The following is a 14869-nucleotide window of genomic DNA, read 5'->3' on the forward strand; positions in this document are numbered from 1 at the left end:
GGGAAGGTCCACCTAATCATAGACACATAAACAAGGCATTTCCTTGATGGCACACTGGGTGAACCTGGTGGAGTCTGGGACAGGGATTTTGACAGTAGCCTCCAGTACTCAGGGACTTACATCAGACCCACAAATCGTATCGCAGCATTTGACACACTGCACGATTTCCTGATTGGGGCGATTCCCTCCTCTTCACCGCTATGTAAAAGGACGATCGCAGCTATGAGTTCCAGACTGGAACACATCTACGGCCTCAGGCGGAAGCACTAACTCCCTGCACATACGTGGTTAGCATCTATGTGTTCCAACCTGGAATGCAGACAATTCCAGTTTCCGAGAAACTCTGCACATCGATACGTGGGTGCGACACCGTCGCATTGCTAAAGGACCCGATGCCGCATATGTTTGGGAGAGACAGGCAATCCCAGCAATGACTCAGCAGGTATCTCTATTTTTAATTGATACTAATATGCAACCAGGATTTAGGGAAATAGTCTAATGGACAATAATAATCAGTGAGTATCCTCGGCAATGCTAGGTACTCGTCCGAGCATCGCAGTGCTCTTGATACTTCGCGAGCGCTGAGCATTTCCGAGGTTATTCGGCGGGAGCTCGGATCCCTGCCCAGCATGTTTGGCGCTCTTTAGAGCGCCAATCAACATGCAGAGATTGTCTGCCAAGCTTTGTCATGATGCAGCCATGTTGGTTGTGGCATTACTGTGATTGGCTGGCTGCAGAGCATCATCAGCTCTATATCAGCTCTATATCAGACCTGGTGCCGCCCTGCTCGTCGGACTCCGCTCCGGAATCATGAGTGTAGGAAGAGTTGCTGCAGCGATAGAGACAGAATAGGTGGGGTATCAGTTAATGTGGGTATACCATTGTTGAATCCACAAATCCAGCTAAACCAACAGTCCTTCAAAGGACTAATTACGGGGTATATAGATATCAGTGATAGGTAGGCAGTTTGTGTATGTGGCATACTTTATTGCCTACAGCAAGACGGTCCATTCCATTACTGTCTGCTGCTGCTGCTGTCTATTACAGATATTGACCGTATATAAATAGCCCAATGTATCAGTGGCCAGGAATAATTTGTTTTTGCATCTTAATACTGATTATTTTATTTAAAAGCAATCCAGAGCACACTTTTTTTCTGCATTTGCTTGTTGACACTGGAGAACACTGCCAGACCTTTTCCATAGTACAGTGTTAAAATGGGCAGCACGGTGGCTCAGTGGTTAGTACTAGGGTTGAGCGAAACGGATCGGCCAATTTCATAAGTCGCCAACTTTCGGCAAAGTCGCGTTTCATGAAACTCGACCCGATCCCAGTGTGGGATCGGCCATGAGGTCGGCGATCTTCGCGTCAAGTCGCGTTTCAAGTCGCGTTTCAAGTCGCGTTTCATGACGCGTTTAGCGCCATTTCTCAGCCAATGAAGGTGGACGCAGAGTGTGGGCAGCGTGATGATTTGGATTCCTGGACCACGGTGTGAATTACTGGTATGATGGACTCCTCGCCAGAGACGGACTACACCTCAACAAACCTGGGAAACACACATTCGCCAGAAGACTCGCTACACTCATCAGGAGGGCGTTAAACTAGAAGAAGAGGGGACGGGAAGAAAAACATTAGACTCGAACAAAGACGACCCAGGAAAACATACTCAGAAGGGAGGTAAGAACATTTCTAAAACAATCTACAGTGAGGAGATTGGAACAAAACAAAATCCTCTAAACTGCATGCTCGCAAACGCCAGAAGCCTGACAAACAAGATGGAAGAACTAGAAGCAGAAATATCTACAGGTAACTTTGACATAGTGGGAATAACCGAGACATGGTTAGATGAAAGCTATGACTGGGCAGTTAACTTACAGGGTTACAGTCTGTTTAGAAAGGATCGTAAAAATCGGAGAGGAGGAGGGGTTTGTCTCTATGTAAAGTCTTGTCTAAAGTCCACTTTAAGGGAGGATATTAGCGAAGGGAATGAGGATGTCGAGTCCATATGGGTTGAAATTCATGGAGGGAAAAATGGTAACAAAATTCTCATTGGGGTCTGTTACAAACCCCCAAATATAACAGAAAGCATGGAAAGTCTACTTCTAAAGCAGATAGATGAAGCTGCAACCCATAATGAGGTCCTGGTTATGGGGGACTTTAACTACCCGGATATTAACTGGGAAACAGAAACCTGTGAAACCCATAAAGGCAACAGGTTTCTGCTAATAACCAAGAAAAATTATCTTTCACAATTGGTGCAGAATCCAACCAGAGGAGCAGCACTTTTAGACCTAATACTATCTAATAGACCTGACAGAATAACAAATCTGCAGGTGGTTGGGCATTTAGGAAATAGCGACCACAATATTGTGCAGTTTCACCTGTCTTTCACTAGGGGGACTTGTCAGGGAGTCACAAAAACATTGAACTTTAGGAAGGCAAAGTTTGAACAGCTTAGAGATGCCCTTAATCTGGTAGACTGGGACAATATCCTCAGAAATGAGAATACAGATAATAAATGGGAAATGTTTAAGAACATCCTAAATAGGCAGTGTAAGCGGTTTATACCTTGTGGGAATAAAAGGACTAGAAATAGGAAAAACCCAATGTGGCTAAACAAAGAAGTAAGACAGGCAATTAACAGTAAAAAGAAAGCATTTGCACTACTAAAGCAGGATGGCACCATTGAAGCTCTAAAAAACTATAGGGAGAAAAATACTTTATCTAAAAAACTAATTAAAGCTGCCAAAAAGGAAACAGAGAAGCACATTGCTAAGGAGAGTAAAACTAATCCCAAACTGTTCTTCAACTATATCAATAGTAAAAGAATAAAAACTGAAAATGTAGGCCCCTTAAAAAATAGTGAGGAAAGAATGGTTGTAGATGACGAGGAAAAAGCTAACATATTAAACACCTTCTTCTCCACGGTATTCACGGTGGAAAATGAAATGCTAGGTGAAATCCCAAGAAACAATGAAAACCCTATATTAAGGGTCACCAATCTAACCCAAGAAGAGGTGCGAAACCGGCTAAATAAGATTAAAATAGATAAATCTCCGGGTCCGGATGGCATACACCCACGAGTACTAAGAGAACTAAGTAATGTAATAGATAAACCATTATTTCTTATTTTCAGGGACTCTATAGCGACAGGGTCTGTTCCGCAGGATTGGCGCATAGCAAATGTGGTGCCAATATTCAAAAAGGGCTCTAAAAGTGAACCTGGAAATTATAGGCCAGTAAGTCTAACCTCTATTGTTGGTAAAATATTTGAAGGGTTTCTGAGGGATGTTATTCTGGATTATCTCAATGAGAATAACTGTTTAACTCCATATCAGCATGGGTTTATGAGAAATCGCTCCTGTCAAACCAATCTAATCAGTTTTTATGAAGAGGTAAGCTATAGACTGGACCACGGTGAGTCATTGGACGTGGTATATCTCGATTTTTCCAAAGCGTTTGATACCGTGCCGCACAAGAGGTTGGTACACAAAATGAGAATGCTTGGTCTGGGGGAAAATGTGTGTAAATGGGTTAGTAACTGGCTTAGTGATAGAAAGCAGAGGGTGGTTATAAATGGTATAGTCTCTAACTGGGTCGCTGTGACCAGTGGGGTACCGCAGGGGTCAGTATTGGGACCTGTTCTCTTCAACATATTCATTAATGATCTGGTAGAAGGTTTACACAGTAAAATATCGATATTTGCAGATGATACAAAACTATGTAAAGCAGTTAATACAAGAGAAGATAGTATTCTGCTACAGATGGATCTGGATAAGTTGGAAACTTGGGCTGAAAGGTGGCAGATGAGGTTTAACAATGATAAATGTAAGGTTATACACATGGGAAGAGGGAATCAATATCACCATTACACACTGAACGGGAAACCACTGGGTAAATCTGACAGGGAGAAGGACTTGGGGATCCTAGTTAATGATAAACTTACCTGGAGCAGCCAGTGCCAGGCAGCAGCTGCCAAGGCAAACAGGATCATGGGGTGCATTAAAAGAGGTCTGGATACACATGATGAGAGCATTATACTGCCTCTGTACAAATCCCTAGTTAGACCGCACATGGAGTACTGTGTCCAGTTTTGGGCACCGGTGCTCAGGAAGGATATAATGGAACTAGAGAGAGTACAAAGGAGGGCAACAAAATTAATAAAGGGGATGGGAGAACTACAATACCCAGATAGATTAGCGAAATTAGGATTATTTAGTCTAGAAAAAAGACGACTGAGGGGCGATCTAATAACCATGTATAAGTATATAAGGGGACAATACAAATATCTCGCTGAGGATCTGTTTATACCAAGGAAGGTGACGGGCACAAGGGGGCATTCTTTGCGTCTGGAGGAGAGAAGGTTTTTCCACCAACATAGAAGAGGATTCTTTACTGTTAGGGCAGTGAGAATCTGGAATTGCTTGCCTGAGGAGGTGGTGATGGCGAACTCAGTCGAGGGGTTCAAGAGAGGCCTGGATGTCTTCCTGGAGCAGAACAATATTGTATCATACAATTATTAGGTTCTGTAGAAGGACGTAGATCTGGGTATTTATTATGATGGAATATAGGCTGAACTGGATGGACAAATGTCTTTTTTCAGCCTTACTAACTATGTTACTATGTTACTATGTTACTATGACATAGGTCTCAGTCCCCACCATCTTAGAGAAGGGCATTACAGTGATTGGCTGGCTTGCTTTCTGCGGCGTCACAGGGGCTATAAAGGGGCGTGCACGCCGACTGCCATCTTAATTCTACCGATCTTAGCATAGGGAGTAGTGTTGAGCATTCCGATGCCGCAAGTATCGGGTATCGGCCGATATTTGCGGTATCGGAATTCCGATACCGATTTTCGATATTTACCGCATATCGGATACCTGAATCGGAAGTTCCCAGAATTGAAACTGCACGCATGCAGCCAATGAGGAATGATTGGAAGTGTGGGCACATCCTGTTTAGCATGGTGGGCATGTAACTACTGGCAAGGCTGTGATTGGCTGCTGAAATGATGTCATGATGCACTATGAAAAAAACGCTGCCGCCATTTTGCGCTCACTCTGCTGTGAATTCAGTTAGGGACAGGACACTGTGTTCTGACTGAGGGCCAGTTGAGATAGCGGATTGCTTCATTGCGCTTTTCCCAGGCTAATTTAGCAACCGCTGTGTGTTCACCTTGCTTTTGCCTTGAAGCGCTGTTTTAACAGCGTTCTGCAAGGTCTGTGTGTGTGTGTGTGTGCAGCTCACTCTGTAGTCTGTGTGCAGCCGCAGCCGGTTGTATTCAGCTCAGGGTGCGTCACTGCCTCATACCGTAAAATAAATTGTCCTTTTTTGCTAATAGTGTAGCCTGCTGCACATTTTTTCAAAAATTTCCTATTAGTGGGTTTCCACCCATATCCAGCAAAATTGTGGAAAAACACTACATAGGATAACAGAGGAGGTTTTTTGGGCCTTGCAGCGCCGTTTACGGCTGTCTGCACGGTCTCCGTGTGAGTGAAACTCGCTCTGTAGTCCGATCTGCCCCCCCCCCCCAAAAAAAAAAAAAAAAGTAAAGTTCACCAACCACACCCCTTAACAGTTGTGTAGGCCACATTAACTTATAATAAAGTCTAGTCCACACTTTAGAAAATTAGTGTTTCTTATACCTGTTAGGAGGAGCTGTTCAGGAATAAGCACACTAAGGCCTTAGTGCTTTTCTGCTTATCTTTATCTGTCAACCAAGATGAAGAGGGCAGGGAGTAAGGCACGTGGGCGTGGAGCAGGGAGAGGACGTGGTGATTCTGTGCCTGCTTTGGGCACCGGTGACTCATCATCTCCCAGTTTCAGCAGGGAACAGTCCTTCATGCGCAGCTTTGTAGGAGAGCGCCGTACACCGCTGCTGCGTGAAGATCAAATTGAAGCCGTTGTCGGATGGATGGCAGCTAACGCATCGACTTCAATTAGTGCCACATCCTCTCAGGCACAGAGCACTGGAGAGCAGCCATCTGTCTCCTCACCACCGGCCAAATTGCCCAGGCAGTTAGAGAGCCCAGGCAGTTAGAGAGCCCAGGACAGGAGCCGTCTCTACTTCTGTTCTCTGAATCTCTTGGCTTGGAAACAACAGGCCAGCCAAGCAGCATTGGAGAAATGGAAGAACAGGCAGTGTGCAGTGATGCCCAACAGCTTTGTCTCTCTGACTCTGAAGAGGCGGGTGGGCCAGTGCCTCCGGTCACCACAGCGCAGTACGCATCTGATGATGAAACTGCTTTCTGGTGCGTACTGTGCTGCCGAGACTACCCAGGAGGAGTAGTTGGTGGCAGAGGGTAGTGTAGATGATGAGGTCCTTGACCCATCGTGGCGTGAGGTACAGGAAGGTGGTCGGAGCAGCTCTGAGGAAGAGATTCCCCGAATGGGCCAAAGAGGGAGAGGGAGGGGGAAGACTGCGGAGCCTGTAGCCTCCACTTTGGCAACCGTTAGGAGCTTGTCTCTTCCAAAAGCCAAAAAGGGCGCTCCTAAGACTTGCAGTGCCTGGTCTTTTTTTGACACAGTTGCAGATGACATTTGCTTTGTCAAATGCAAGCTGTGTAATCAGAAAGTCAAAAGAGGGAAAAGTGTCAGCAACCTCAATACCACAAATATGTGGAAACATGTGCGGACCAGGCACACAGTGGAGTTACAAAAACACACTGAATACCTAGGCCAACCAACAGCGGCAGCTACTACCTCTTCAGCTCGTGTTGCCTCTTCCTCCAGCTCACACACAGCTGGTTCGGCTTCCTCCCAAGATCGCCATGGAAGAACCTCTGGCACTGTTGTCCAGAGACCCACTGTAATTCCACCCACATCACCACATTTCCAGTCATCCTCACACTCCCAGCCCAGTCTACAGCCATCGGTAGTACAGGCATGGGAGAAAAGTCGGCCATTCTCGGCAAACCACCCCCGAGCACAGGCTCTGAATGCAGGCATTGCCAAACTTCTGTCACTGGAAATGCTCTCATTCAGGCTGGTGGAGACTGACAGCTTCCGTGACTTGATGGCATTGGCAGTCCCTTAGTACAAGGTGCCCAGCCGCTTTTATTTCAGCAGGCAAGCCGTACCTGCCCTGCACAAGCATGTGGAGGGACACATAAATCACGCGCTACTGAATGCCGTCAGTAGCAAGGTCCACCTCACCACCACCGATGCGTGGACCAGTCAACATGGACAGGGGCGATACCTTTCCCTCACTACCCATTGGGTTAAAGTTAAGCCGGGTACAGATCGTGCGAGTGGCGCAGGACACGTCCTGCCCACTCCAAGGATTGCAGGAATCCAGTCTGTACGCACTGACTCCTCCTCATACACAAGTTCCTCAGAATCGCGCTCCGGGACGCGCTCCGGGACGCGCTCCGGGACGCGCTCCGGGACGCGCTCCGGGACGCGCTCCGGGACTGAGTCCTGAACATGGTCAGTCGTCCTGTTGGTGAGGACATGGAAGTCTTGCCTATTAACAGTCTGGCATGTATTATGAATATTTTTGGTGACAATTCTAGACCCACGCTACAAGGAGAACTTTCAATCTCTTCTTCCAGAGGCAGACAGGTCTACTAAAATGGTGCAGTACCAGAGGGCCCTTGTTGCGGAATTATTAAAAAAAATTACCATCTGAGAACACTGGCGGCAGACGTCACAGTTCGTTGGACAACCAAGGAGTACAGGCGAGAGACACAACTCCAATTCAGCAGAGGAAGGGGAACACTGGCTAAGTTCTGGGAGAGTTTTCTCAGACGCTCCTGTCACCCTGACAGAGGGGCGGGGTACTGTCACAAGGAGTTGAATGTTTGGAAACATGCTGAGGGAGTACCTTGCTGACCGTACCAACGTCCTCCTGAATTCCTCTGTGCCTTTCAATTATTGGGCATCCAAGCTGGACACGTGACATGAATTGGCTCTCTACGCCTTGGAGGTGCTGGCCTGCCCTGCTCTGCTAGCATTTTGTCAGAGTGGGTTTTTTTTAGTGCCAAGGGTAAAATTATAACTGCTAAGCGAATCGGCCTGTCAACTGAAAATGTTGACACTCTGACTGGATTGGGCCAGACTTCAGTACACCACCGAATGATCACAGCGAAACATAACCTCCAATACAGTGTCTTTTTTTGGGAGGTGTATTCCTATGCACCTCTTCACACCCATGTATTGGTATACGCTGCCTGATTATGGCTATTTGGTGTTATCCTCCTCCTCCTCATCATCATCATCCACCACCACTAGAACACTAGGGTGAACGTGTTCTGTAATTCTACAGCCACTCTAGATTTTTGCAAGGGTGTTTATGATGGCCGAAAATATTTTATTTAAAGAAAAAAATGTGTACACCCAGGGGGAAAAATTTGTCGTGTATGGGCATTCCATGTATAGGAGACCAGCTCCTTTAAATTGGGAAAAGATTCATAGGAGGACATCCTCCACGACTCCAGTCTCCACCACTAGAACACCAGGGTGAACGTATTCCGTGATGCAACAGCCACTCTAGTTTTTGGCAAGGGTGTTTAAGATGCCCGCCCACCTCTACGTCTCTTCCAAGGCTTATTGGAGTGCGTGTGAATTTGGAGAAGGGCAGGCATTGCATTTAATTCATAAGCAAATAGTATGGGAGTACCAAATGAATAATGTGAACTTGGTTTTCCTGTGGCCATCCAGTAAGTGGGCTCAAAGGCTTATTGGGGTGCGTGTAACTTTGGTGCAGGTCAGGCCTTGCATTCAATGTGTAAGTAAACAGTGTGGGAGTAATCAATGCATAAGTAAACAGTATGGGAGTACCAAATGAATAATGTGAACTTGCTTTTCAAGTGGCCACCCACTACGTCATTTCAAAGGCTTATTGTGGTGCCTGTAACTTTGGGGCAGGGCAGGCCTTGCATTCAATGCATAGGCAAACACTATGGGAGACCGACTTTCTTATAATGGGAACATTTTTTCAGGAGGCCCTCCTGTACATCTCATGAAAGATCCAAAACACAACAGTAAGTCCACCTCTGAGCGGCTTAAGAAAAACAAAATTATGACTTTGGAGTCGCCTAGTCAAAGTCTTGACCTTATTCTGATTGAGATGCTGTGGCATCTATGGTGAGGAACATCACGACATTGGGTCACCATGGCAACGATCAGGACCCCACAAAGATGTTGCAGGGTCTCCAATCCAAAGGCAAAGAGGCGGTCTGCTGTGAGCTCGATCACATCACTCAGGGGGTTAAAGTACCGCGGGAGCGGTGTGGGACCATGCCTGGCACTGAGTGTCAGGTGTCAGCAGTCAGAATCAGCTGAATCCCATCGATGATCGCGTTTGCACAGCCGTGTGACAGCAAAGTCATCGGGATGTCAATATGACCCAGATTACAGGGACATATGGATACGTCCAAGGTGGGAAAGGGGTTAACAAAGCCAAACATGAGGAATGACAAGGGATTGCCTTAATAGTGGACAACCACTTTAAGAAAATGCAATTACTGGTTAAAACATTTCCAACATTCTGAACATGGAAAAGGCTTCTCCCCTGTGTGACTGCTCTGATGTTTGTTAAGTTAATATCTGTGTAAAATATTTTCCAGAATAATCACATGAAATAGGCTTCTCCCGTCTGTGAATACTTTTGTGACTATCAAAATCTGATACCTGTTTAAAACATTTCCCATATTCTGAACATGAAAAAGGCTTCTCCCCTGTGTGGTTCTCTGGTGCATAACAAAATCTGATTTATGCTTAAAACTTTTCCCTCATTTTGAACAGCAAAAGGGTTTCTTCACTGTGTGAGTTCTCTGGTGCTTAACAAAGTTTGGCTTCTGTGTAAAACATTTCCCACATGCTGAACAGGAAAAAGGCCTCTCCCCTGTGTGAGTTCTCTGGTGCACAACAAGTTTACGTTTGTGGTTAAACATTTCCCACATTCTGAACATGAAAAAGGCTTTTCCCCTGTGTGAGTTCTCTGGTGACAAGGAAGATGTGATTTATTCACAAAACATTTCCCACATTCTGAACACGAAAAAGGCTTCTCCCCTGTGTGAGTTCTCTGGTGCGCAACAAGAATAAATTTCTGGTTAAAATATTTCCCATATTCTGTACAGGAAAAATACTTCACCCCTGTGTGTGACTTCTCTGGTGCTTAAACAAATTTGTTTTCTGGTTAAAACACTTCTCACATTCTGAACAGGAAAAAGGCTTCTCCCCTATGTGGGTTCTCTGGTGTGTAACTAGTTTAGATTTGTGGTTAAAACATTTCCCACATTCTGAACAGGAAAAAGGCTTCTCCCTTGTGTGGTTTCTCTGGTGCACAACCAAATCTGATTTTCGGTTAAAACATTTCCCACATTCTGAACAGAAAAAAGGCTTCTCCCCTGTGTGCGTTCTATGGTGCACAACAAAATCTGATTTGTCGTTAAAACATTTCCCACATTATGAACATGAATAAGACTCCTCCCCTGTGTGGATTCTCCGGTGCTTAACCAAATCTGATTTTCGGTTAAAACATTTCCCACATTCTGAACAGCAAAAAGGCTTCTCCCTTGTGAGCTCTATGGTGCACAACCAAATTTCATTTCTCGTTAAAACATTTCCCACATTCTGAACATGAATAAGGCTTCTCCCCTGTGTGAATTCTCTGGTGCTTAAGCAAATATGATTTCTGGTTAAAACATTTCCCACATTTTGAACAGGAAAAAGCGTTCTCACCTGTGTGGGTTCTTTGGTGTATAACAAGCTTGTGTTTCTGGTTAAAACACTTCCCACATTCTGAACAGGAAAAAGGCTCCTCCCCTATGTGGGTTCTCTGGTGTGTAACTAGTTTATATTTGTGGTTAAAACATTTCCCACATTCTGAACAGCAAAAAGGCTTCTCCCCTGTGTGAGCTCTATGGTGCACAACCAAATTTCATTTCTCGTTAAAACATTTCCCACATTCTGAACATGAATAAGGCTTCTCCCCTGTGTGAATTCTCTGGTGCTTAAGCAAATATGATTTCTGGTTAAAACATTTCCCACATTTTGAACAGGAAAAAGCGTTCTCACCTGTGTGGGTTCTTTGGTGTATAACAAGCTTGTGTTTCTGGTTAAAACACTTCCCACATTCTGAACAGGAAAAAGGCTCCTCCCCTATGTGGGTTCTCTGGTGTGTAACTAGTTTATATTTGTGGTTAAAACATTTCCCACATTCTGAACAGCAAAAAGGCTTCTCCCCTGTGTGAGCTCTATGGTGCACAACCAAATTTCATTTCTCGTTAAAACATTTCCCACATTCTGAACATGAATAAGGCTTCTCCCCTGTGTGAATTCTCTGGTGCTTAAGCAAATATGATTTCTGGTTAAAACATTTCCCACATTCTGAACATGAATAAGGCTTCTCCCCTGTGTGAATTCTCTGGTGCTTAAGCAAATATGATTTCTGGTTAAAACATTTCCCACATTTTGAACAGGAAAAAGGCTTCTCCCCTGTGTGGGTTCTTTGGTGCTTAACCAAAACTGATTTCTCGTTAAAACATTTGCCACATTCTGAACATGAAAACGGCTTCTCCCCTGTGTGGGTTTTGTGGTGCGTAACCAAAGCCGATTTGTTTAAAACATTTCCCACATTCAGAACAGGAAAATGGCTTCTCTCCTGTGTGGGTTCTCTGGTGCTTAACCACAGTTGTGTGGGTTCTTTGGTTTATGGTATTTCCATATACTGAATGTGAAAATGACTTCTTTTCTTTAAGAGCAGATTGTGCTTTAATGCTCATTTTGTGACTATCATTTTCCTTTGTAGTCAGTAATAAATCAGAAGACAGGACCTTTTTCAAAGGATCAGATGACAGAACTTTGCTGTGAAGGGATGATGGTATATCTGAAGTCATGGCATTCAATTCAGTTGCATCCTGTGGGATTTTGAGGTCATCCGATTTAAAAATTGAAGATGTCAGCTGTCCCTCTGATCTCCGGGTACAGTCATGTGCTGGGTAGTCATATGAAGGAATCTCCTCTTTACACTGCTCATCACCCCTCACATATGTCTCTGTAGTATAAATGTTGGTCAGATCTTCACTCTGGTGATCCTGAGGAACATTAGGATCTTCTTGTTTACAGTCCTGTGGAAGAAGAGGACAAGGACATCTCTCTGGTGTTGTCCTCTTACTGGATAGATCTGGCGATGTGAGGGGCTGGAGAACCTCCATTATGGCGTTCTTGTACAAAGCTGTGTGTCCTTCTAAATACTCCCACTCCTCCATGGAGAAATAGATGGCGACATCCTGACACCTTATAGGAACCTCTCCAGTCAGCAGCTCAATCATCTTGCAGATGAGTTCTAGGATCTTCTGGTCATTGATGTCCTCATGTATCAGGGGGTGAGGTGGAGGCCCTGTGATTGGGCTCAGGGGTCTTCCCCATCCATCAGACACAGGGTCCTGACAGCGCTCACTAGAGATCTTTTTCACTACTGTGTAACGAGTAAACCGGAAGAGGATCTCTAGGGTGAGGTATAATATCTTGTCTGCCATCTTGTCTCTGTCCATATCCATCTTAGATGGGTAAACAAGGAAAATTTTCTTACGTAGAAGATCGTCACTGAGAGGATCTGATATTGTAGAGACCTCCACCCACAGAGCCGCACTCCACATAGAGAATAATGGAGCCTCCAGCACCGACATCCACCTGCAGAGCCGCACTCCACATAGAGAATAATGGAGCCTCCAGCACCGACCTCCACCTGCAGAGCCGCACTCCACATAGAGAATATTGGAGCCTCCAGCACCGGCCTCCACCCGCGAACATAACCTCCAATACAGTGTCTTTTTTTGGGAGGTGTATTCCTATGCACCTCTTCACACCCACGTATTGGTATACGCTACCTGATTATGGCTATTTGGTGTTATCCTCCTCCTCATCATCATCATCCACCACCACCACTAGAACACTAGGGTGAACGTGTTCTGTAATTCTACAGCTACTCTAGATTTTTGCAAGGGTGTTTATGATGCCCGAAAATATTTTATTTAAAGAAAAAAATGTGTACCCCCAGGGGGAAAGATTTGTCGTGTATGGGCATTCCATGTATAGGAGACCAGCTCCTTTAAATTGGGAAAAGATTCATAGGAGGACATCCTCCACGACTCCAGTCTCCACCACTAGAACACCAGGGTGAACGTATTCCGTGATGCAACAGCCTGTTAGGACTGGCGGAACGCACCAAGACAGATGATAAAGGTGCGTTCGCAGTCCGGGGTCCACCGTGCAGGTGAGAACCTGCTGCTAGCAATTTGCAGACAATATGGCGGTACACTAAAGTATACACGCGTGGGTTAAACCTCACCCAGCGTGAAGAAAGCAATCCTGTTAATTCACAGGACCGCAGTACCGCACTAGTGCGCGAGCAAGTGGTCAGCGGACTTAACCCCAGAAGGGATTGGAGCCCGATTAGACCCTTGCTGGCGTAACACCGCAACTGGGTGTGTAGAGAACCTTAAGAATTCTATGTGCACAAGAGTGCGAGCGATGCCGCACTAACGGACGCCACTAACCACCCAGACTCGGGTATGGAAAGCGCAAGGCAGGCGCACGGCGCCGTACTGGCAGGCACAGCTACAGGACGCTGTGATGTGTGTTTAGTGCTGTAGGCTAAGTCGGGCGCTAGATAGCAGCCATACACCTTCCGCGAACAGACATTCAATAGGGTAGGGGTTTCCAAGGACGACTTGCACTCACAACATACACACATAAGCAATTGTAAGACAATACTAGCGCATGGTCGTGCGGTCATGCGCAGTTTATATAACAGCAGCACAGGAAGTGGCCACAGCACTTTTGCCCTTCTAGGACCTGCCAAGAGGACCAATGGAATGTGCTGCAGAGCCTGAGCACATGACCCTCGATCTCCAACGGGAGACCTTACGCTGGGCATGCTCAGTACATGCAGACAAGGACTTAGTCCCAGAGAAGTCCGCTCGCTGCTGACCAGCACTGACTTTAATGGCAGAGACTGGAGAAGCAGCACTAACTCTCAGAACAGAGTGAGAATGAGCAAGACGCTGGGACCGACGTCCTTGCTGAGCAGGCTCCACTGCGGCTGGACAAGAATGGGAGACCGCAGCGGAAGTGGCTCGAGATTCCCCCTGTGCAGAAGCGGGAAATCGACCCCTAACACAGCCACTTTAGTTTTTGGCAAGGGTGTTTAAGATGCCCGCCCACCTCTACGTCTCTTCCAAGGCTTATTGGAGTGCGTGTGAATTTGGAGAAGGGCAGGCATTGCATTTAATTCATAAGCAAATAGTATGGGAGTACCAAATGAATAATGTGAACTTGGTTTTCCTGTGGCCATCCAGTAAGTGGGCTCAAAGGCTTATTGGGGTGCGTGTAACTTTGGTGCAGTTCAGGCCTTGCATTCAATGCGTAAGTAAACAGTATGGGAGTAATCAATGCGTAAGTAAACAGTATGGGAGTACCAAATGAATAATGTGAACTTACTTTTCAAGTGGCCACCCACTACGTCATTTCAAAGGCTTATTGTGGTGCCTGTAACTTTGGGGCAGGGCAGGCCTTGCATTCAATGCATAGGCAAACACTATGGGAGACCGACTTTCTTATAATGGGAACATTTTTTCAGGAGGCCCTCCTGTACATCTGATGAAAGATCCAAAACACAACAGTAAGTCCACCTCTGAGCGGCTTAAGAAAAACAAAATTATGACTTTGGAGTCGCCTAGTCAAAGTCTTGACCTTATTCTGATTGAGATGCTGTGGCATCTATGGTGAGGAACATCACGACATTGGGTCACCATGGCAACGATCAGGACCCCACAAAGATGTTGCAGGGTCTCCGATCTAAAGGCAAAGAGGCGGTCTGCTGTGAGCTCGATCACATCACTTAGGGGGTTAAAGTACCGCG

At 45.8% G+C, this 14869-nt stretch overlaps 1 pseudogene; it reads right to left on the bottom strand.

Moving 5' to 3' along the window:
- Positions 1-750: 750 nt before the first annotated feature.
- On the bottom strand, positions 751-12215 carry LOC138654787 (zinc finger protein 585A-like; annotated as a pseudogene).
- Between the last annotated feature and the right edge of the window lie 2654 nt (positions 12216-14869).

The sequence above is a fragment of the Ranitomeya imitator genome, unplaced genomic scaffold, assembly GCF_032444005.1.
Source record: "Ranitomeya imitator isolate aRanImi1 unplaced genomic scaffold, aRanImi1.pri SCAFFOLD_131, whole genome shotgun sequence".
Classification (NCBI taxonomy): domain Eukaryota; kingdom Metazoa; phylum Chordata; class Amphibia; order Anura; family Dendrobatidae; genus Ranitomeya; species Ranitomeya imitator.